This window comes from Balaenoptera physalus, assembly GCF_965194825.1.
Source record: "Balaenoptera physalus genome assembly, chromosome: 5".
Classification (NCBI taxonomy): domain Eukaryota; kingdom Metazoa; phylum Chordata; class Mammalia; order Artiodactyla; family Balaenopteridae; genus Balaenoptera; species Balaenoptera physalus.
In genome coordinates this window covers 51,684,883-51,709,280 of record NC_138884.1, presented here as the reverse complement: position 1 = coordinate 51,709,280, position 24,398 = coordinate 51,684,883, and the positions used below count along the sequence as shown (strand labels likewise).

General features: G+C 35.5%; 1 long non-coding RNA gene across 1 annotated transcript in view; it reads left to right on the top strand.

Annotated features, from left to right (window-relative positions):
• Positions 1 to 24,017, top strand: part of LOC309661131 — a 45,423-nt gene extending 21,406 nt beyond the window's left edge. The window contains exon 3 of the long non-coding RNA XR_014263869.1: positions 23,555 to 24,017. This is a non-coding gene — a long non-coding RNA (uncharacterized lncRNA). The remainder of the gene's footprint in view (positions 1 to 23,554) is intronic.
• Positions 24,018 to 24,398: the final 381 nt, after the last annotated feature.

Sequence of the window (24,398 nt, the reverse complement as noted above, 5' to 3'; positions counted from 1 at the left end):
GACAGGGTAAAGCGATTGATTTTTGTATCTGATCTGAGTTCTAGAAGGAAGAGCATGTGGGAAAAAGAAATACTTAAGAGATAATCTATGGGAATTGCCCAAAATTGAAGAGAGTCACCAATGTTTAGATTCAGGAAACCTCTCAAATCCCTAGTGATACAAAGGAAAATAAATTCCCACCCAAAACAACACTTTATATTGGAACTGTAGAACACCAGAATCAAGAGATGTTAAAAGCAGATAAAAGATAAGTATAATAAATAAACAAACAAAATCAGAGACAAGAACTGTTAAAGTTCTGAGAGGGAATAATTACCAACCAAGAATTGTAGACTCATTGACTTTCTCTTTCTTTCTCTTTCAAGAATGAAGGTAAGATAAAGCCATTCACAGAAATATAAAATCAAAGAGCATTTAAGGCCAATTAACCTTCACTAAAGAAGTGTTAATGGATATACTTAGCAAGAAAGAAAATTATTACAGAAGGCAGTTATGAGTACTTATAATCTAGTAGCTAGAAACAAATGGCAGGTCCTCAGGTATAATCACATATTTGAACAGTAATAAAGCTGTTTGTACAACAACATCTTCATGAAGTTGATGGAATTCAAAGGAAGAAGACAAGATAAATCTAAGAGAACAATTGAAAATATAGTTGGAAAAGGCTTACCAGACTTAAAGCATTCTAAGGTCCCTGCATTATTTTGTTTAATTTTAGGCTTTGTTAAATTGTTAAGCAGAATGCAGTGTAAAATTTTAAGGATGACCACTTAAAGAAGAGTAATAAGACATACACATTTCAAACCAGTAGGAAAAATGGAATGGGATGGGGGTAGATTTCAGTCTGTTCAACAGAAAGCAAGAAGAGAGGGGAGGAGAAAATAACTGAGAAAAATAGACAAATAAGCATAAAATAGAATAAAATGAAGTGATAAGGATATAGAGATTTGAATAAATTATTTCTAACTTTGATTTTAAGGATATATATATAACAGTTAGAAAATATTATGCAGGCTTTTCAATTACATGTGGAATATTTACATTTTTACTTAACCATAAAACCAGTTTCAATAAATTTAAAAGAATTAGTAACATAAAAATAAAATTTCTTAAAACTGAAAAGCAATAATGTATCTCACTTATAAAAGCTCATATTGTGCTGCGTTAGATGAATGGAAAACAATAATTAAAAAAAAAATACCTAGAAACATGGTCACATTTTAAACCACCAAAAATAATGATATAAACTTATTTGCTATAATGGAATGAGAGCTAGTTTAACTTCAGCAGAGCTGTAATACAAGAAGCAAAAAGAAATATAGAAACAAGTATAAGTTCTGAAGGAAAATAACTTTTTTACTAGAAACTATTATTTAAACCATCGTAAAACATGAGTGGAGAGGATGAAGAGGGAGACTAAAATCTTGCTAATGTTCTTTGAGACATAAGTAGAATTTAACCATGGACATTGTTTAAAAATTGAGATAAAGTGTTGCGTTATAAATAGAAGGATGATCAGTAGAAAATAAATTAAATGTGATATTTTGTGTGCTTTGCAAAATCATGAAACTGATTTTCCTCCTCAGAAAAAGTCCTGTTTTCTGTTTCATGTTTTAATATGATTGCATGTTTTTTCATTCATTGTTCTTTCATCTGATAGTGAGAATATTCTTGGTTAAACAGTGAAAGTTTGTTTGTACTTTAGAATAGGTGTATGAAGCTGTTTAAGCATGTGGATTTTTTTACCCAATCTATTTTTTTTATAGACTACTGTTGGCTTGCGGAAGCAGACCTGTGAAAACTGTTAAGGATGATGAGTAGCACCACTGGGTGGATTTGGGTGACACAATATAATTCATGTCCTTAGCATCTTACTATTATTATACATAGAAACTTTCACCAATTATTGTTGCTGAGAAATAACTGAAACATTCTCCTGTAAGTGATTAAAATATTTGTCGATTTCTCAGATTTTTAAATAGAATGAAATTGGATCTTATCATGAATTTTCTATAAAAATCTGGAGTTCCTTTTAGGTTAACAGATTTGTATCTTTTATAAACTAATTTTAAGTTCTATAATCTTATATAATGCTTATATGTAGTCTTATGTATAATATACATATAGTCAGGTTTACGAAAGAGAAGGCCATTTCCATACCTGGTATAATTCAACAAATTCTGTGAATTTTTAATTTCCACTTGCTGCGGAATTAAAATGTTTCACCTTCTATTTTGACATGAGTGCTGTATACCAGCACAGTTTGGAAGTTTTGTACAGAAAGGGAAAAAAACACCCTCTTCAGAAAAAGTTTTAAAGAAATGTTTAGTTGTACCTTGTGAAAATAATACCAAATAGCTATTTTATCTTTTTTTTTTTTGCAAATATGGACATTTTTTTAATCATCTTTTTTGGACTATAATTGCTTTACAATGGTGTGTTAGCTTCTGCTTTATAACAAAGTGAATCAGCTATACGTATACATATATCCCCATATCCCCCATATCTCTTCCCTCTTGCGTCTCCCTCCCTCCCACCCTCTCTATCCTACTCCTCTAGGTGGTCACAAAGCACTGAGCTGATCTCCCTGTGCTATGCGGCTGCTTCCCACCAGCTATCGGTTTTACATTTGGTAGTGTATATATGTCCACGCCACTCTCTCACATTGTCCCAGCTTACCCTTCCCCCTCCTCGTATCCTCAAGTCCATTCTCTAGTAGGTCTGTGTCTTTTTTCCCGTCTTGCCCCTAGGTTCTTCATGACCATTCTTTTTTTTTTTTTTTTTTTTTAGGTTCCATATAAATGTGTTAACATACGGTATTTGTTTTTCTTTTTCTGACTTACTTCACTCTGTATGACAGACTCTAGGTCCATCCACCTCACTACAAATACCTCAATTTCGTTTCTTTTTTAGGCTGAATAATATTCCATTGTATATATGTGCCACATCTTCTTTATCCATTCATCTGTCGATGGACACTTAGGTTGCTTCCATGTCCTGGCTATTGTAAATAGAGCTGCAATGAACATTGTGGTACATGACTCTTTTTAAATTATGGTTTTCTCAGGGTATATGTCCAGTAGTGGGATTGCTGGGTCATATGGTAGATCTGTTTTTAGTTTTTTAAGGACCCTCCATACTGTTCTCCATAGTGGCTGTATCAATTTACATTGCAAGAGTGTTCCCTTTTCTCCACACCCTCTCCAGCATTTATTGTTTGTAGATTGTTTTATGATGGCCATTCTGACTGGTGTGAGATGATATCTCATTGTAGTTTTGATTTGCATTTCTCTAATGATTAATGATGTTGAGCATTCTTTCATGTGTTTGTTGGCCATCTGTATATCTTCTTTGGAGAAATGTCTGTTTAGGTCTTCTGCCGATTTTTGGATTGGGTTGTTTGTTTTTTTGATATTGAGCTGCATGAGCTGCTTGTAAATTGTGGAGATTAATCCTTTGTCAGTTGCTTCATTTGCAAATACTTTCTCCCATTCTGAGGGTTGTCTTTTCGTCTTGCTTATGGTTTCCTTTGCTGTGCAAAAGCTTTTATGTTTCATTAGGTCCCACTTGTTTATTTTTGTTTTATTTCCATTTCTCTAGGAGGTGGGTCAAAAAGGATCTTGCTGTGATTTATGTCATAGGGTGTTCTGCCTATGTTTTCCTCTAAGAGTTTGATAGTGTCTGGCCTTACATTTAGGTCTTTAATCCATTTTGAGTTTATTTTTGTGTATGGTGTTAGGGAGTGTTCTAATTTCATTCTTTTCCACGTAGCTGTCCAGTTTTCCCGGCACCACTTATTGAAGAGGCTGTCTTTTCTCCATTGTGTATTCTTGCCAGCTTTATCAAAAATAAGGTGACCGTATGTGCTTGGGTTTATCTCTAGGCTTTCTATCCTGTTCCATTGATCTATATTTCTGTTTTTGTGCCAGTACCATACTGTCTTGATTACTGTAGCTTTGTAGTATAGTCTGAAGTCAGGGAGCCTGATTCCTCCACCTCCGTTTTTCTTTCTCAAGATTGCTTTGGCTATTTGCGGTCTTTTGTGTTTCCATACAAATTGTGAAATTTTTTGTTCTACATCTGTGAAAAATGCCAGTGGTAGTTTGATAGGGATTGCATTGAATCTGTAGACTGCTTTGGGTAGTATAGTCGTTTTCACAATGTTGATTCTTCCAATCCAAGAACATAGTATATCTCTCCATCTATTTGTCTCATCTTTAATTTCTTTCAACAGTGTCTTATAGTTTTGTGCATATAGGTCTTTTGTCTCCCTAGGTAGGTTTATTGCTAGGTATTTTATTCTTTTTGTTGCAATGGTAAATGGGAGTGTTTCCTTAATTTCTCTTTCAGATTTTTCCTCATTAGTGTATAGGAATGCCAGAGCTGTCTGTGCATTAATTTTGTATTGTGCTACTTTACCAAATTCATTGAATAGCTCTAGTAGTTTTCTGGGAGCATCTTTAGGATTCTCTATGTATAGTATCATGTTACCTGCAAACAGGGACAGCTTTACTTATTCCTTTCCGATTCGGATTCGTTTTATTTCTTTTTCTTCTCTGATTGCTGTGGCTATAACTTCCAAAGCTATGTTGAATAATAGTGGTGAGAGTGGGCACCCTTGTCTTGTTCCTGATCTTAGAGGGAATGGTTTCAGTTTTTCATCATTGAGAAAGATGTTGGCTGTGGGTTTGTCATATATGACCTTTATTATGTTGAGGTAGGTTCCCTCTATGCCTACTTTCTGGAGGGTTTTTATCATAAATGGGTGTTGAATTTTGTTGAAAGCTTTTTCTGCATCTATTGAGATGATTATATGGTTTTTATCCTTCAATTTGTTAGTATGGTGTATCTCATTCTTTGATTTGCGTATATTGAAGAAGCCTTTCATTCCTGGGATTAACCCCACTTGATCGTGGTTTATGATCCTTTTAATGTGCTGTTGGATTCTGTTTGCTAGTATTTTGTTGAGGATTTTTGCATCTATGTTCATCAGTGATATTGGCCTGTAGTTTTCTTTCTTTGTGACATCTTTGTCTGGTTTTGGTATCAGGATGATGGTGGCCTCGTAGAATGAGTTTGGGAGTGTTCCTCCCTCTGCTATATTTTGGAAGAGTTTGAGAAGGATAGGTGTTGGCTCTTCTCTAAATGTTTGATGGAATTCCCCTGTGAAGCCATCTGGTCCTGGGCTTTTGTTTGTTGGAAGATTTTTAATCACAGTGTCAATTTCAATGCTTGTGTTTGGTTTGTTTATATTTTCTATTTCTTCCTGGTTCAGCCTTGGAAGGTTGTGCTTTAATAAGAGTTTGTCCATTTCTTCCAGGTTGTCCATTTTATTGGCCTAGAGTTGCTTGCAGTAATCTCTCATGATCCTTTGTATTTCTGCATTGTCAGTTGTTACTTCTCCTTTTTCATTTCTAATTCTGTTGGTTTGAGTCTTCTCCCTTTTTTTCTTGATGAGTCTGGCTAATGGTTTATCAATTTTGTTTATCTTCTCAAAGAGCCAGCTTTTAGTTTTATTGATCTTTGCTATTGTTTCCTTCATTTCTTTTTCATTTATTTCTGATCTGATCTTTATGATTTCTTTCCTTCTGCTAACTTTGGGGTTTTTTTTGTTTTTCTTTCTGTAATTGCTTTAGGTGTAAGGTTAGGTTTTTTATTTGAGGTGTTTCTTGTTTCTTGAGGTAGCATTGTATTGCTCTAAACTTCCCTCTAGGACTGCTTTTGCTGCATCCCATAGGTTTTTGGTGATCGTGTTTTCATTGTCATTTGTTTCTAGGTATTTTTTGATTTCTTCCTTGATTTCTTCAGTGATCTCTTGGTTATTAAGTAGTGTATTGTTTAGCTTCCATGTGTTTGTATTTCTTACCGATTTTTTCCTGTAATTGATATCTAGTCTCATAGCGTTGTGGTCGGAAAAGATACTTGATATGATTTCAATATTCTCTAAATTTACCGAGGCTTGATTTGTGACCCAAGATATGATCTATCCTGGAGAATGTTCCATGAGCACTTGAGAAGAAAGTGTATTCTGTTGTTTTTGGATGGAATGTCCTATAAATATCAATTAAGTCCATTTTCTTTAGTGTATCATTTAAAGCTTGTGTTTCCTTATTTATTTTCATTTTGGATGGTCTGTCCGTTGGTGAAAGAGGGGTGTTAAAGTCCCCTACTATGATTGTGTTACTGTTGATTTCCCCTTTTATGGCTGTTAGCATTTGCCTTATGTATTGAGGTGCTCCTATGTTGGGTGCATAAATATTTACAATTTTTATATCTTCTTCTTGGATTGATCCCTTGATCATTATGTAGTGTCCTTCTTTGTCTCTTGTAATAGTCTTTGTTTTCACGTCCAAATAGTTATTTTATCTTTATATATGTATCTAATGAGGTACCTGAGAATGCACTGCTTTATTCAATAGTAATCTAATTTTTTATTTACTTGTTAAATATGTGCGTGCACGCATGCGTGTGCATGTGCACACACACACACACTTCGTAAAATGATTGGGTTTTCTACTCTTGTAACAGCAGTGGCCTGTAATTTTGAATAAACATGAACAATTAAGCATAATGATTGTTTTATGGAAACTTTTTGGTCAGAGACCCAAGTTTTCAGTGAACTGTTGCTATTAATAATTAAATAATTTTTAGGTAAACATTACATTAAACAGCAATGCTATATTATAATAGTGTACCTCAGTAGATTAAACCTGAAAATATTTACCAGGAATTAATTATTTTAAAACTTTAGGTGTCATTTGGATCCAAATTCCAAACTATAAAATTTTCCTTTTTCCCCTATATATTTTGTGTATATTCTTGGAACTCTACAAAGAAGTTACTGTCTTGTTTTTTTCCCCTCTGGCAAAATGAGAAAAGCGGTATTTTATGGAGGGATCATTAACAGGTACTTGTGCTTTGAATGGATTGATTGTACTTGCTGCCTTTAGCTATGAACATCTTTTTGACAACTGTCCCCTGTTGAATATCTTGGAGAAAAGAAGGAAGAGAGGAAAGGAGGAAGACAAGGAAGAAGGAGAGGGTGGGAGGAGGAGAGATGGATGGACAAAAGGAAAGTATTTCCAAATTGCAAGACAGCGTATGAATCGAGTTTTATCCTAGTTAAACAAGCTTTTTGAAACGCCCAGTTGATTATTTAAAGCACCAAATACACATTTCTTTGCAATGATGTGTATTCTCTTTTCTCATTCTACCACAAAGCAGTGAATCTTTAGCTTTGGAATATGTTGGTTATTTTATTTTAAATTTTTTCCAAAGAAAATGTCCAAATTACCAAACATAGTGTAAAAATTTCTTGTGTAACTTAAATCTTGTCCTAAAATTTTAACAATTGTTATAGTATTTATGGATCAAATATTACAGTATAGGTGTTATTTTTTTGTTAAATTTTGTAAGTTTTTAAAGTTACATGGACTTTTAGAAGAAGCACTCCTGTAAATATAAAGGAACATCTAACCCTTTCATGTTCATCACAGGTTTTTAAAAAATTTGTGCAGCAGTTTTTAACTCTTCTACAATCACATAATACAGAAAGAAATACATAATTTTGCCTCCAATTTTTAGTGGAGAAAATTGAAGGATAAAAAAATCTCTAAAGTTTCAAAATAAATTATTCACTCAAAAAATATTTATTAGGGGCTTCCCTGGTGGCGCAGTGGTTGAGAATCTGCCTGCCAATGCAGGGGACACGGGTTCGAGCCCTGGTCTGGGAGGATCCCACATGCCACGGAGCAACAAAGCCTGTGAGCCACAACTACTGAGCCTGCGCGTCTGGAGCCTGTGCTCCGCAACAAGAGAGGCCACGATAGTGAGAGGCCTGTGCACCGCGATGAAGAGTGGCCCCCGCTTGCCGCAACTAGAGAAAGCCCTCGCATGGAAACGAAGACCCAACACAGCCAAAAATGAATTAAAAAAAAAAAATTTATTAGGTCCTTGCTCCATGAAGCAACTTATATAGCAGCAACATTTGTAGAAGAAAATTATGTGATTTTGGCAATTACAGTAACTTGGTAATTCACGTGAACAATGTATGAACAGAAAAATATAAAATTGCACACTTTTTTATTGAGTAAATTTGACTTGTAACATTGCATATGTTTCAGGTATACAGTATGTTACTTTGATACATTTATATATTGTTAATGTGATTGCTGAAGTAATATCACATTACATAATTATAATACACATGATCACGTTATGTAATTATAGTACAGTATTACTGTCTATTTATTATACTGTTCATTAGATCTTCATGGTTCATTTACCAATTCTTCCAAGTTTGTACCCTTAAAGACCATCCCTCTTGTCCCTGTCCCTGGTAACCACCGTTTTATTCTGTTTTTCACAGGTTTAACTTTTAGATTTCACATGTAAGTGACATCATACAGTACTTGTCTTTCTCTATCTGACTTACTCTCTTAGCATAATGTTGTAGCAAATGGGAGGATCTCTTCCTTTCTCATGGCTGAATAACATTCCACGGTGTATGTATACCACATATTTTTTTACCCATTCATCCACTGATGGTCTTTTGGGTTGTTTCCGTATCTTGGCTATTGTGAGTAATGCTGTGATAAACATGGGAGTGCGTATATCTTGTCAAAATCCTATTTTCATTTTCTTTGGTTGTATACCCAGAAGTGGAATACCTGGAGTATATGATAGATCTACTTTTAATTTTTTGAGGAGCTTCCATCTAGCTTTCTATAGTTGTTAGACTAATTTACATTCCCACATCCTCACCAGCATCTGTTGGTCCTTGTCTTCTTGATGATAGCCATTCTCACAGGTGTGAGGTAATGTTTCACTGTGATTTTGATTTGCAGTCCCCTTATGATTAGTGATGTTGAGCATCTTTTCATGTGTCTCTTGGCCATTTTGATGTCCTTTTCGGAGAAATGACTATTTACTTCTTCTTCCCATCTTTTAACCAGATTGTTTGTTTTTTGTTATTGAGTTGACTGAGTTCCTTATATATTTTGGATATTAATCACTTATTCGATAAATGGTTTGCAAAATTTTTCTCCCATTCTGTAGGGTGTCTTTTCATTTTGTTAATTAATTTATTCTTTTGATGTGCAGAAGCTCTTGAGTTTGATGTAGTCCCATGTTTTGATTATTTTCTTTTATTGTTTGTTATTTTGGCATCATGCCCACCAAATTATTGCCAAGACCAATATCAATAAACTTCTCCCCTAACATTTTCTTTTAGGATTCTTATGGCATCAGGTCTTATGTTTAAGTCTTTGACCCATTTTGAGTTAATTATTGTGAGTGGTGTGAGATAGGGGTCTACTTTCAGTGTTCTGCATATGTTTCTCCAATTTTTCCAGCACCATTTGTTGCAGAGGCTATCCTTTCTCCACCGGCTATTCTTGCCTTCCTTGTTGAATACTAGTTGACCGTATATGCCAGGGTTTAATTCTGGGCTCTCTATTCTGTTCCGTTGGTCAATTTGTCTTTTTTCCCCCCAAGTACAATACTGTTTTTCTACTATGGTTTTGTGGTATAGCTTGAAATCCAGAAGTGTGGTATCTCTGGCTTTGCTCTTTTCTCTCAAGATTGCTTTGGCTGTTTGAGATCTTTTGTGGTTCCACACACAGTTTAGGATTGTTTCTTCTATTTCTGTGAAGAATGCCTTTGGTATTTTGGTGAGGACTATGTTCAATTTGTTGATGGCTTTAGAACTATTGATATTTTAACAATATTAAGTCTTTGGATCCATGAACATTTGTTTGTGTCTTCAATTTCTTTGATTTTGTTTGTGTCTTTCCATTTGTTGGTGTCCTTGATTTCTTTCAGCAGTTTTGCAGTTCTAATTGTACAGATCTTCCACTTCCTTGGTTAAATTTATTCCTAAGTATTTTATTGTTTTTGATGCTATTGTGAAAGGGATGGTTTTCTTTATTTCTTTCTCAGATGCTTTATCATTAGTGTAGAGGAATGAAATTGAGTTCTGTACGTTGACTTTGTATCCTGCCAATTTACTGAAATTGTTGATTAATTTCAATAGTTTTTTGGCTGATTCTTTGGGATTTTCTATATATTCAATCATATCATCAGCAAATAATGACAGTTTTACTTTTTCATTTCTGATTTGGATATATTTTATATATTTATATATATATATATTTATATATATATTTATATATTTATATTTATATATATTTTATTTCTTTGTCTTGCATAATTGCTCTAGCTAGGACTTCCAGTACTATATTGAATAAGAATAGTGAGACTGGGCATCCTTGCCTTGTTCCTGGTCTCAGAGGAAACACTTTCCATTTCTCTCCATCAGATATAATGTTACCCTTGTGTTTGTTATACATGGCCTTTATGTTGAAGTATGTTCCTTCTATACCCAGTCTGTTAAGGGTTTTTATTATGAAAGGATGTTGTTTTATGTCAAATGCTTTTTCTTTCTCTATTGAAAAGATCATGTGATTTTTATTTTTTCTTTTATTGATGTGATGTGTTGGATTTATTGATTTGCATATGTTGACCCATCCTTTCATCCTAGGAATAAATTCCGCTTGGTCATCGTATATAATTCTATTAATGTGTTCTTGAATTTGGTTTGCTAATATTTTGTTGAGAATTTTTGCACCTATGTTCATCAGGGATATTGGTCTATAGTTTGCTTTTCTTGTGGTATCCTTATCTGGCTTTGGTATCAAGGTAATGCTGGCCTCATAGAACAAGTTTGGAAGTGTTTTCTCCCCCTCAATATTTTGAAAGAGTTTGAGGAGGATTGGTATTACTTCTTTAAATGTTTGATAGAATTATCCAGGGGAGTTTTCTGGTCCCGGAGTTTTCTGTGTTGGGAATTTTTAAATTACTGATACAGTGTCTTTACTCATTATTGGTCTGTTCCTACTTTCTATTTCTTCCTGATTCAGTCATGGTAGGTTGTGTGTTTCTAGAAATGTATCCATTTCTTTTAGGTTGTATAATCCATTGGCATATAACTGTTCATAGTAGTCTCTTATGATTCTATGTATTTCTGTAGTATCAGTTGTAATGTCTTCTCTTTTCATTTCTAATTTTATTTATTTGACTCTTCTTTTTTTTCCTGAGTCTAACTAAAGGTTTGTCAATGTTGTTTATCTTTTTGAAGAAACATTTTGTAGTTTCCTTGATCCTTTCTGTTGTTTTTCTGGTTTCTAGTTCATTTATTTGCATTCTGATACTTACTATTTCCTTAGTTCTGCTAACTTTGGGCTTAATTTTTTCTTCTTTTTCTAGTTCCTTGAGGTATAAAGTTAGGTTGTTTACTTGAGATATTTCTAACAGCTTAATGTATTTATTGCTATAAACTTTCCACTCAGATCTGCTTTTGCTGCATGCCATGATATTTGATATGTTGTGTTTTCATTTTCATTTGTTTTGAGATATTTTTTATTTCCTTTTTGACTTCTTCTTTGACACAATGGTTGTTTAGACGTGGGTTTACTTTCCACATGTTTGTAGATCTTCTCATCTTCCTCTTGTTGTGGACTTCTAGTTTCATACCAATTGTGGTCACAGAAGATAGCTGATATGATTTCAGTCTTCTTAAGTTTGCTAAGATTTGTTTTGTGACCTATCATATGATCCAGCCTGAATGTTCTATGTGCACTTGAGGAGAATGTGTGTTCTGCTACTGTTGGATGGAATATTCTATATGTGTCTATTAAATCCATTTGTTCTAAGGTGTGGTTCAAGTCCAACGTTTCTTTGTTGATTTTCTGTCAAGACAATCTATCCATTGCTGATAGTGGGGTATTGAAATCCTGCAATTACTGCATTGTTGTCTATTTGTTCCTTAATATCTATTATTACATACTTGTATATTTCAGTGATCAGGTTTTGGGAACGTACATATTTATTATTGTTATATCTTCTTGATGTAGTGACCCCTTTACTGACCTTCTTTGTCTCTTCTTACCTTTTTTGGCTTGAAGTGTGTTTTGTCTGATACAAGGATGGCTATACCCACCTTCTTTTCATTTCTATTTGCTTGGAATATCATCTTCCATCCTTTCACTTTGAGCCTATGTGCCTTTAGAGCTGAAATGAGTCTTCTGTAGAGAGCATAGAGTTGGACCTTGTTTTTTCAGCCAACCACCCACTATGTGCCTTTTGATCGGTGAGTTCAATCTGCTTACATTTAGGGGTGATTATTGCTATGTAAGAATTTACTATTGCCATTTTATCTTTTGCCTTCTGCTTATTTTGTCTCTCTGTTGTTCCTTTTTTCTTCTCTTTCTGTCTGCCCTTACAAGTTGGTGGTTTTCCATGGTGATTTGCTCACTCTCCCCTTTTTTATGTTTATGTTTCTGCTCTAGATTTTTGCTTGTGGTTACCATGAAGTTTACATAAAACATCCTACAGGTAAAATAGCCCCTTTCCTGCTGATGCCAGTTTATCTTCATTCACCTATAAAGGTTTCATCTGCTTACTCTTCCCCTTTTATATTTTTAATGTTAGAAATGATCTCTATGCTGTGATTTCATTACCAAGTTGTAGTATCTATAGCTATTTTTAATGCTCTTTTCCTTTAACCATTATATTATAGTTAAGAATTTAATATACTGTTCTAGAAAAGATTTACAGTATTCTAATTATGAGTATTTATCATCTTAATCAGAGTTTTGTGTACTTTTGTCTTTTTGTTTCAGCTTGAAGAGCTCCTTTCAACATTTCTCATAAGGCAGGTCTAGTGGTGGTAAACTCCCTCAGCTTTAGTTTGTCTGGGAAAGGCTTTAATTCTCCTTTATATCTGAAGGATAACTGCCACATAGTCTTAGATGGAAATTTTTATCTTTCAATATTTTGAATATGTCATTCCACTATCTATCTCCTGACCTTCAAAGTTTCTGCTGAGAAATCTACTGTAGCCTAATGGGGGTACCTCTGTAGGTTGCTGTCTTTTTTTTTTCCCCCTGCCTGCATTTAAAATTGCTTCTTTATAATTGAATTTTGACAGCTTCATTAAAATGTGTCTTGGAGGTCTTTCTGTGATGAGATAACAAGATATTCTGTTAGCTTCGTGGATCTGTATATTCATCCCTTCCCCAGATTTGGGAATTTCTCAGCTCTTATTTCTTTAAATAAACTCTGTCCCCTTCCCACTCTCTTCTCCTTCTGGGATGCCCATTATTCTTACGTTTCCCTTTCCAATAGAATCAGATATTTCTCATAGGCTTCACTTTTTAAAAATCTTAGCTCTCTCTTTTCTTCCACCTGAATTATTTCTATATTTCTATCCTTGAGCTTGCTAATTCCTCTTCCACCTGATTTGCTCTATTTCCAGTGCATTGTAATGCATTCTTTATCTCATTTGAGTTCTTCAGCTCCAGAAATCTGTCAGATTCTTTTTTAGAATTTTAATCTCTTTGGTAAAGTATTCCTTCTGCTTGTTATTTTCATTCCTAATATCATTGCATTGCCTTTATGAGTTTTCCATTGAATTTCTTCGTAACAGCTATTTAAAACTCTTTATCAGTTAGAGCACAATATTCCATACCTTTGGGTTTGGCTACTGGAAAATTGTCTTTCTTTTTTTTGTGATACCGTATTACCATGATTCCCTAAATAAAAAATGGAACACCATTTTTATTTAGTTAAGACTTTGTTTACTTTGATCCTAAGAATGCAACAGGTCGGTAGTTAGGAGCCTTCCTTTCCAGAAGGTGGCGCTATGGCACAAGTTTTTGGTTTCTCTTACCAGCGTTAACTAGCGGCTTCTAAGATTGGGAACCCACACAGTTAAAACAAAACAAAACAAAAACAACAACAAAAACAATGCGTGGTGGCAGAATGTGGGCGCAGGGGGGAGGTGTGTGTACTTAGCACTTGGGGCTTTGTGGGTGTCCATGGCCTGGTAGAGGTATCCTCAAGTTGGGATGGGGGCGGTGTCCCAGGGGTCCTAGGGTGGTCGGTCCCCTTGCCTCCAGGGGCAGACAGCAGGAGACATTTTACTTCAGTTCTCTTTGTCTGTCTACTTACCTTTCCTTTCCCTCTGCCCATTCACTGCAGTCTCTCCTCAGAGAGAGCAACTGGTCCCGCCAGCTGTAACACACGTGGCTGGGCAGACTTCCAGTCACTGCCTTCATCCTCCAGCTCCTCTGCCAGAAAGGTGGTGCTGGCTCGCTGCCAGAACAGCAGCCGCCTTCTGTGCTGTCACAGCCTCCTGCCACCAGCTCTGCAGCCACTTACCTCAATCCCTGCTACCTGCTCCATGGTCCAATCCACCCACTTTGGATGCACAGGTGGATGGATCTCTTGGATGTCGTTGTATGCTGTGGATAGGTGCTTTTTTTTTTTTTCTGGTTATGGACGTCCTAATAGTTGTAAATCAAAGGAGAGAGAGAAAAAAGGAACGATTCACACTATCATGATACTGACGTCACCCCAAAACTGCATATTTCATTGCTCTGTGACTATTTCAACAATTTGAGTAAGTTGTGTGGAATATTAGACTTTGCCCCTTAAATGGATATTTCAGATTTATATACAAGCAAGGAAGTTTTCCAGTTAATGAGCTATGGATAGTGAAAGTCTTTTTAAACTAAATATCTAAAGTAATATCAATACTAATATGAGTCAACAGGTGAGTTTCCCAAGTGCATCTTTCTGGGCACTAGCGTGATAGGGCTTCAGATTTTTGAAAGTATGTCTTTTACACTGCCCAACTCTCCAATTCTGGTTTAATAACCACAGAACATAATACAGATACCAGGGCTACTCATATGAAAACTGCAATTTAGTGCACACTCCTGGTGGCCACGTTGAGGGTCTCTCCTGGCACAGTTGAGGTTTTCATCCACTGCAGAGATCTCTCAGCTCCTGTCCCGAGTGTTGTACATTTTCTTCTCTGAAGAACAGAATGTGTCTGCCTTAAGTACACAAATAACTCCTCTCACTAAATCAGAATTTCAGGGGCAGGGATGGGGAATTGCCCCTTGGGTATCAGTGTCTGAAAAACTGCTGTGTCTATTTCTCCCCTGAATTTCATTGCACAAAATTATACAATCTTGATAAATCTAGACATGTTACTTCTAACACAGACATGTTCTCATCTTTCCATTTGTGAATTATTTTTGAAAAATATCTGAGTGTGTTGGATTGCTGAATTTTACTGACATGCCCTGTTTAAGCAGGAATGAGAATGCCTTCTGAAATGAATACTTCATTGGCAGTCCCTTCCTATTAGTGAGAACCCCTCTTCTCTATCTATATTTTCCTGGGTCCCACTATCACATACCTACCCCACACCCAGCCTGGAAGTTAAGACCGCATGATTTTTCTGTTAGGATGAACTTGGCTGTTTCAGTGTTTTAAGCTCAATATATGTCAGGGTTGAAATATAACTTAGATATGGAGATTTAAGAAAGTTGCTCTCGGACTTGTGATCAATTTAATTCAGCAAACATTTATCAAATGCTTACCATGTGCCAGGCACTGTGATAGAAGCTGAAGAAATAAAGATAAATAGTGGTTCTTTAAAAAAAAAAAAAAGTGCTGTTCCTGTATGAGAAGCAGTATGATTCATTAAACTGCCACAAGTTATAATTTTAGAAACACTCCCACCACTGGGAATCTGTTCCTTTTGTCGAGTATAATTTTTCAGCAGTCATGAGTGAATAATAATTGGGATAATTAAAATTGACCTTTAAAACAGGTCTAAATCCTTGTCTGCTTAGGGTGCTGAAGCAGGACAATCCATGAAAAACTACAGCCATTCTCCCTCCAGATATTTGATTCCTCTGAAGGCTGGTAGAGTCACACACCCTTGCACAATTTTAAAACCATGAAGGGATAGAACTAAGTTTTATAAATGGGCTCCAGGATGTATAACTGGGGGGAAAAAACCCTGAAAGTTTCTCTTCTTTCTCAGTAAGTTATTTAAATCATAGCACTTATTTTTAAGTGAATACTCAGGGTAGTTGATAAAGAGAAAGCCCCCCTGCCCTTTTTTAAAAATAAACTTTATTTTTTGAGCAGTTTTAGGTTTATGTAAAATTGAGCAGAAAGTACAGAGATTTCCCATATACCCCCTTCCCTCACACATGCTTAGCCTCTGCCATTACCAGCATCCTTCTCCAGAGTGGTATTGATACTTTTTTTAGTTTACAATTGGTGAACCTGTGCTGACACATGATAGTCACCCCAAGTCCATAGTTGATGTTTCACTCTCGGTGTTGTACATTCTGTGGGTTTGGACAAATGTATAATGACATGTATCCAGCATTATATTATTATACAGAATAGTTTCACTGCTCTTAAAATCCCTTGTGTTCCTCTTATTCATTCCTCTCTCCCATCGAAACACTGGCAACCACTGATCATTTTACTGGCTTCACACTTCTGTTTTTTCCAGAATATCATATAGCTAGAATCGTATGGTATGTAGCCTTTAAAGACTGGCTTCTTTCACTTAGTAATATGCATTTGGGTTTCTTCTGTGTCTTTTCATGGCTTGATGGATCATTTCTTTTTATTACTAATGTTCCACTATATGGATGTACCACAGTTTGTTTATCCATTCCCTACTAAAGGTGTCTTGGTTGCTTCCAAGTGTTGACGTTTAATGACTAAAGCTGCTATAAACATTTTTGTGCCTGTTTTTGTGTAGACATAAGTTTTCAACCCCTTTGGGTAAATACCAAGGAACAGATTTTGGATTGCATGTAGGAATACGTTTAGTTTTGTAAGAACCGGCCAAACAGTCTTCCAAAAAGGCTGCACCATTTTGCATTCCCACCACCAATGAGAGTTCCTGTTGCTCTACATCCTTGCCAGCATTTGGTGTCATTAGTGTTCCCGATTTTGACCATTTTCATAGGAGTGTAGTGGTATCTCATTGTTGTTTTAATGTGCATTTCTCTGAAGACGTATGATGTGGAGCATCTTTTCATATGCTTCTTTCTCATCTGTATATCTTCTTCGGTGAAGTGTCTGTTAAAGTCAGCTTAGGACCATTTTTTAATTGGAGTTGTTTGTTTTCTTATTGGTAAGTTTGAGTTCTTTGCATATTTTGGATAAAAGTCATTTGTTCGATGTGTATTTTGCAAATATTTTCTCCCATCCTATGGCTTGTGTTTTCATTCTCTTGACTGTCTTTTGCAGGGCAGAAATTTTTAATTTTAATAAAGTCCATCTTATCAGTTCTTTTCTTCATGGATCGTGACTTTGTATCTACAAAGTCTTTGCAGAACACAAGTTCATCTAGATTTTCTCCTATGTTATCTTCAAGGAGTTTTATAGTTTTGTGCTTTACAGTTAGATCTGTGAACCATTTTGAATTAATTTTTGTGAGGGGTAAAAAGTCTGTGTCTAGATTCATGTTTTTGCTTATGGAAGTCCATTTGTTCCATTACCACTTATTGAAAAGACTATCTTTGCTCTATTGTATTGCCTTTCCTACTTTGTCAAAGGTCAATTGATTATATTTGTGTAGGTCTACTTCAGGGCTCTCTGTTCTGTTTCACTGATCTATTTGTCAGTTCTTTTGCCAATACACTGTCTTAATTACTGTACCTTTATGGTAAGTCTTGAAATCAGGTAGTGTCATTCCTACCACTCTGTTCTTCTTCAATATTGTTTTGGCTATTCTGGGTCTTTTGCTTTACCACATAAACTTTAGAATCAGTTTGTTGATATCCACAAAATAACTTGCTTGAATTTTGATTGAGATTGCCTTGAATCTATAGATCAGATTGGGAAAAACTGAAATCTTGACAATATTGAGTATTGTCCATGAACATGGAGTATCTCTCCATTTATTTAGTTCTTCCTCGATTAATTCCTCAGAGTTTTGTAGTTTTCCTCATATAGATCTCATGCATATTTTGTTAGATTTATACCTAAGTATTTTATATTTTTTAGGTGCTAATGTAAATAGCATAGTGTTTCAGATTCCTAATTCCACTTGATCATTGCTGGTATATAGAAAAACAATTGACTTTTGTATTTTAACCTTGTATCCTGTGACCTTGCTATAACCACTTATTAGTTCCAGGAGTTTTTGCATAGATGATCTTGTCATCCATAACAAAGACATTTCTTTCCTAATCTGTATCCCTTCTATTTCCTTTTCTTGTCTAATTGCATTAACTAAGACTTCTAGTAGGATGTGGAAAAGGAGTGGTGAGAGGGAAAATCTTTGCCTAGTCTTGATCTTAGTGGGGAAAGTTTCCAGTTTCTCACCATTAAGTGTGGTGTTAGCTGTAAGTTTTCGGTAGATATTCTTTATCAATTTGTGAAAGTTCAACTCTATTCCTAGTTTACCAAGAGTTTTTACCATGGATGGGTGTTGGATTTTGTCAGATGCTTTTCTTCATCTATCGATAGCACCATGTGATTTTTCTTTGTTAGCTTGTGGATGTGATGGATTACATAAACTGAGTTTTGAATGTTGAACCAGCCCTGAATACCTGGGACAAATTCCACTTGTTTCAGTATGTAATTCTTCTTCTATTTTTTAAAAATCTGTTAAAATTTTTATTTTATTTTACTTTATTATTTTGTTTTTGGCCACACCGTGTGGCTTGTGAGATCCTAGTTCCCTCACCAGGGATTGAACCCGGGCCCCCTGCAGTGGAAGCATGGAGTCCTAACCACTGGACTGCCAGGGAATTCCCTGTAATTCTTCTTATACATTGTTGGATTTGATGGCTAATATTTTGTTGAGGATTTTGCATCTGTGTTCATGAGAAATATTGGTCTGTAGGTTTCTTTTCTTGTAATATCTGTGATTGGTTTTGGTATTATGGTACTATTAGCCTCATAGAATAAGTTAAAAAGTATTCCTCTGTTTCTATCTTCTAAAAGGGATTATGGAGACATGGCATGATTTCTTCCTTAAATGTTTGGCAGAATTCACCAGGGAAGCCCTCTGGACTTTGTGCTTTCTGTTTTGGAAGGTTAGTATTATATTATTAAAATAATTATTTGAATTATTGTTTCAAATTTTTTAATAGATATTTGTCTTTCTCCGTCTGACTTATTTCACTTAGTATGATAATCTCCAGGTCCATCCATGTTGCTGCAAATGGCATTATTTCATTCTTTTTAATGGCTGAGGAATATCCCATTGTATATATGTAGCACATCTTCTTTATCCATTCATCTGTCCTCAACAAAATACTAGCAATCCAAATCCAACAGTACATTAAAAGGATCATACACTATGATCAAGTGGGATTTATCCTAGGGATGCAAGGATTTTTCAGTATCTGCAAATCAATGGCTGTGATACACCACCACAAGTTAAAGAATAAAAACCATATGATCATCTCAATAGATGCAGAAAAAGCTTTTGACAAAATTCAACACCTATTTATGATTAAAGACTCTCCAGAAAGGGTCCTAGAGGGAACATATTTCAAAATAATATAGACCATATACAACTAACCTACAGCTAACATCATACTCAACAGTGAAAATCTAAAAGCATGTCCTCTAAGATCAGGAGCAAGACAAGGATGTCCAGTCTCACCACTTTTGTTCAACATAGTTTTGGAAGTCCTAGCTATGGCAAACAGAGAAGAAAAAGAAAAGGAATCTAAATTGGAAAAGAAAGAAGTAAAACTGTCACTGTTTGCAGATGATATGATATTAGACATAGAAAATCCTAAAGGTGCTACCAGATAACTACTAGAGCTCATCAATGAATTCAGTAAAGTGACATTTTCTTCGCTGAGGAATTTTTAGTCTACTTTAGAACATAATGCATATTGAAAAGATGCCATTTATATACAGTTGTGTATAAACTGGATTTGAAAGTTCTGAAGAAACTAAGAGCATGCATCACCAAGGAGCTGTAGTAATCCAAAGAGATTTGTTTGGGACTGTTTTTTATTTATGGAGGGGGTAGATTTAAGTAGTTTTAGGAGGAGGTCAAGGGTCTGGAAAACACTCAGATAGTGTCACTTAGATTGAGAGGATTAAGGCAACTATGTTTTCCCCAGCTATGGGAAGTTCCAAATTTCTAAGATTTTACCTGGAGAAAAGAATATATATATAATTTTTAAAAACAGAAGCTGAAATATTGTTTAATAATTTCAGTATAAAGCTGTTCTGTTGGCAGGACAAACAATAGGCTATTGATTAAAATGATGTTACAATAGGTACAACTACTGAGACAATGTTTGCTCATTTAATACATAAGAACTTATTCTAGAAGCATGCACACAAGGCTGTTCCGAGCACTCTGATCTGAATCACACATAAATCATGAACAATTACGGTGTGTCTGTATTTTCCACAAGACACGTTACAATGGATCATCAGTTTCCCTTTAGAGTTCCTAAGCTTTTCTGAGAACATTTGAGCTTCTGAGTACATTTGAACTTTTGAAGGAATAAGTGCATTTCAAAACTGAGATTATTTCATAGAATAATTTCTTCTTAATATGAGTGTTATTATGAAGAGAAATAAACTTGCTTTAGCCTATTGAACTGTAATATTATCTGTCTATTTTCATTTGTTAATTCTTACAAGATTATTACTTGTACTCACCTCATTTTCCCCCTAAGTGGTAAATAGTTGTACTTTTCAGTTGTTTTGCCATCTCGTTTGTTAAAAACAATTATTTATGAATAATTGTTGTAGCTTTGAAGCATTTCAGGATTCATCTTTTTTTTTTTTGGATAGAAATAGTATGTATCAGACTATTGATAAGAATAATATTCAGTGGAAATCAAATATTTTTTAATGATTCCAGAAAAAGAAAATTAAATTGTGTCTTAACAATTTTGGCTCCAGGAATCGTAGTATAAAATATAGACATTTCAGATTGAAAACAATGGTTTAGGAGATTTTTGGGTGGCATCTGAGACTTCACCTTACTTGAATGTAATTTAGTTAAAAACACAGTGAATGTACAGAAAACACTGTCCAAACACAGAGCAGCTCTTTTCCAAGTACCTTATTGGACATGGTCACGTTTTTTGATCACGTGCATTCTCAAATTTGACTGTGTGGAAGTGAATTGGAACAACCAATTAGGGTTTTAAAGAAAATGATCACTTTTAAAATTGTTTCTCAAAGGCAAAGATGACTTCATAAGAGCGAGTACATCTTACTCTTTTTTTTTTTTTTTTTTTTAAAGGCTAAGATTCATATGCCTTCTTTTGAGGAAAGAATAAAAAATGAGAATATGGCTTGGAACGTTGAATGCTGCCTTCTGTATCTCTCTATAGGGAAAACGTCCTTATAGAATATTTTGAAGAAGCTTATGTGATGACTTGTCTTACCATACTGAAAATAATAAAAGCAAACACTATTGATCCTCATAGAAACCCTATGAATTGTGTGATTCCCCTTTGTCCAGTTGTGTGATTCAGTTGTGTGACATCCTCATTGTACAGATGAGGTAACTGAGGCTTAGGGAGGGCCAGTGACTTCCCAAGAGTAGGCAGCTTGGTAAATGTCATGCCCACACCCTGTCTGGCTCCAGAATCTACACTTGGTCCTCACTGTTTCCAACCCAGAAAGGAGAGACCCCAATACGGTGAGATGAGAAAGATGTGAGCAGAGGGGACTGAGTGGGGAGCATCTGGGGAGACTCAGAAAGGAAGCCATGCTGGGGGGGGTGGGGGAGGCTGGGAAAGGAGCAGGCTTCCCAAGCTAAACAGTTGATGGAGATAATCTTCATTTACCCTCAACCAGCTCTGTGACTTTGAGCAGGTTACTTAGATCCCTGGGACCCCTTTACCTAAAGGGGGAATGATGCAGGCCTGGTCTGCTCAACAGGCAGGGAAATTGTCCCCTGAGAAATTGTCACGTTAACATTCGAGTTAGCACAGCTGACTGTGGATTGTGGATGATCCCAATCTTCTGGAATTTTCTGAATGGCTAATAATGCCCCAGTAATGTCTCAACAGCTTTGTACTTGCAGTGCACACACTCACAACGGGTGCTTCTTTGCTCTTCCTTTTGCCAAGGACCCTTCGGGCACTTTGCTGAAGCCTGACTCCTTCTCACAGCAATGCTTGTAAATGCATAAAATGTATACATAGGGTTACAAAGTAAATAGTTATATTGAAATGCTGATATCAATGTACTAGAAATTGTAACATAGTGTCTTCTTAGTTATTAGCGCATTCAAAAACAAGATCTAGTGGTGACTTTAATAAATACTGTTATTTTGAAGTAAAGGGGACCATAAACAATATTTCTAGATGTCTTGGACAACGATTGCTATTAAAATATCTGTAACTTATGTTGGTAACATATGCACGGGCACTGGTGAATATAGTCTGGTTTGTCTACATTTGTGACTGAAGAATATGCTAAATTTTAGCTAGAGGTTAGTGAAAATAAAGATATAATTTTTTTCTATTCATCTCAACAGACCCCCTATATCATATTTGTACCACACGTTAAGAACCCCTGAGCTGTGTGGTTCACTGCTTCAAGTTCTGTGAAAAACCCTCCTGAGCTTTGATTGAACTTCTAATGAATCTTTAGATCAAGCTAGGGAAAACCAGTACCTTAAAAGTAGTCTTCCTATTTGCAATCATTTTAGTCTGAATTATGTAGTTTTTCTTTAATGTCTTTCAATACAATTTTTATAATAATCTCCATAAATGTCCTGCAAATTCTGTAAAATTCATTCTTAGATACTTTATATGTTTTGTTAGTATTTGCTATTTCTATTTAATTTAATTTCTAACTATGGATAAGTTTAGAAATACTATCAGCTTTTGTATAATGAATTGTTAAGCTAGCCAATGACTTTCAGAATTTCTACCTCCATAATCATATCATCTGGAAACCATAACGGTTGCTCTTTTTTATCCAATTTTGTGCTTTTAATTTTTAAATTTTCTCTTACGTACTGATAGGACTTACAGTGCAATGTTCAATAGAAACGGTGGTGTCTGTGAAAGTGTTCTTTCTGATTTTCAAGGAAATACTTTTAATATTTTCCCATTTAGGAGTGATGTGCTGGAACCAATTTTTAGCAGCTAGCAAGAGCCAATCATTAACTTTTCATGAATTTTGCATGAAAATACAATCATTATTAAAAATTAAATTATATAAACATAATTAAATCATATTAAAACAAAAGTAATACATTCTGAAAACTCACCACTTCCTACTTTATTTTATGTCATCTTGCTGTTATCAGTGCTCTTGAGGTGATTTACATACCTTGTGTCTACGTGGTGAAAATACTATATAATGATTCTTTTTCCAACTTCCTGGTCAGTGACATCACGTTGATAGCTTTGAATTGGCCATGGTACGAGTATTTACACCATGGAAAGTGGCAAATGCTACCAATCAGGGTTTTTAATTTTCCTTAAGAGCCTGTTGTTCAACGTTTACTAACACACCTCTGATCAAGACTGATGTTTGCCACAGGCTCTAGCATTTTCCTAGCCTGTTAAGTAAAAAGAAAGGAAATTAAGGAAGAAGAGAAGGGAGGGTGGCAGGGAAATAGGAAGGAAAGGAAAGTAAAAGGGAAGGAAGAAGAGAGGAAGAGAGGACAGGAAAGCTTTAATCAGTGTATTAACCCGCACGTGGTGTTTCCCCCCAGATAGCTGTGACGCTCCTCTGGCGTCTGCCCTGCCCCGGGCTTCCTTCAGCAGCTCCTCAGAGCGGTCCAGCAGCCACGGCCCTGGCTTTGCAAGCCTTAATCGCAGAGACGGTGAGTCTGCAGCTGTCTTCTTGTCAATCCACCCTGATTCTTTCCCAGAGAGAATTATTTTCATTTTTAGTTCATATTCCTTCTTATAGGTCAAAACTTAATTATATTGAGTTTAATGAAACTGAAGAAAGCAGCAGGTTCATCATATCTGCTAGTATTCCTCTGCTAGCTTTCTTCTTGCTTATGATCCATTTTTTGGTTTGTTTTGATATCTTCCTTCCCTGTTGATTGCCAGCAAATGATCATCAATAAGATTTATGAGAAGGGAATTATTGGAGTCTAGATTTTTTCCGGGGTTATCATCCCTTTTTAGTTTTAGGACCGGCGACAGAAGGGTGACTAGTCAAGTGCGCTGGTCATGAATAACTAAAACAACACAAGAAGGAGCCAGTGCTGCAGCCACTGGGGAAACCTGAACAGGCCACCGCGTGATGTTTGCGAGATGTGAGGCTGCCAAAGGATGTCATGGGAAAATGACTCCATTCCCAGGACTTGGCCTGGGAGGAGACCAGGTGAAGGCTGCCACTGAAAATAAAGATTCCCTTCCTATTAGTGGGAAGGGAGTTAATGACTTACTTTTTGGAAAGGTCCATTTTTGCTACTTGAATGTTGTCCAGTGAATTACCTCTTCTATTGCACAAATACTAATTCAGTGGATTAAATAAGTGAATACATACACTTCAAATTCAAATGCTTTGCTACTTTTTTTGATTAACTTTTATTGGAGTAGGGT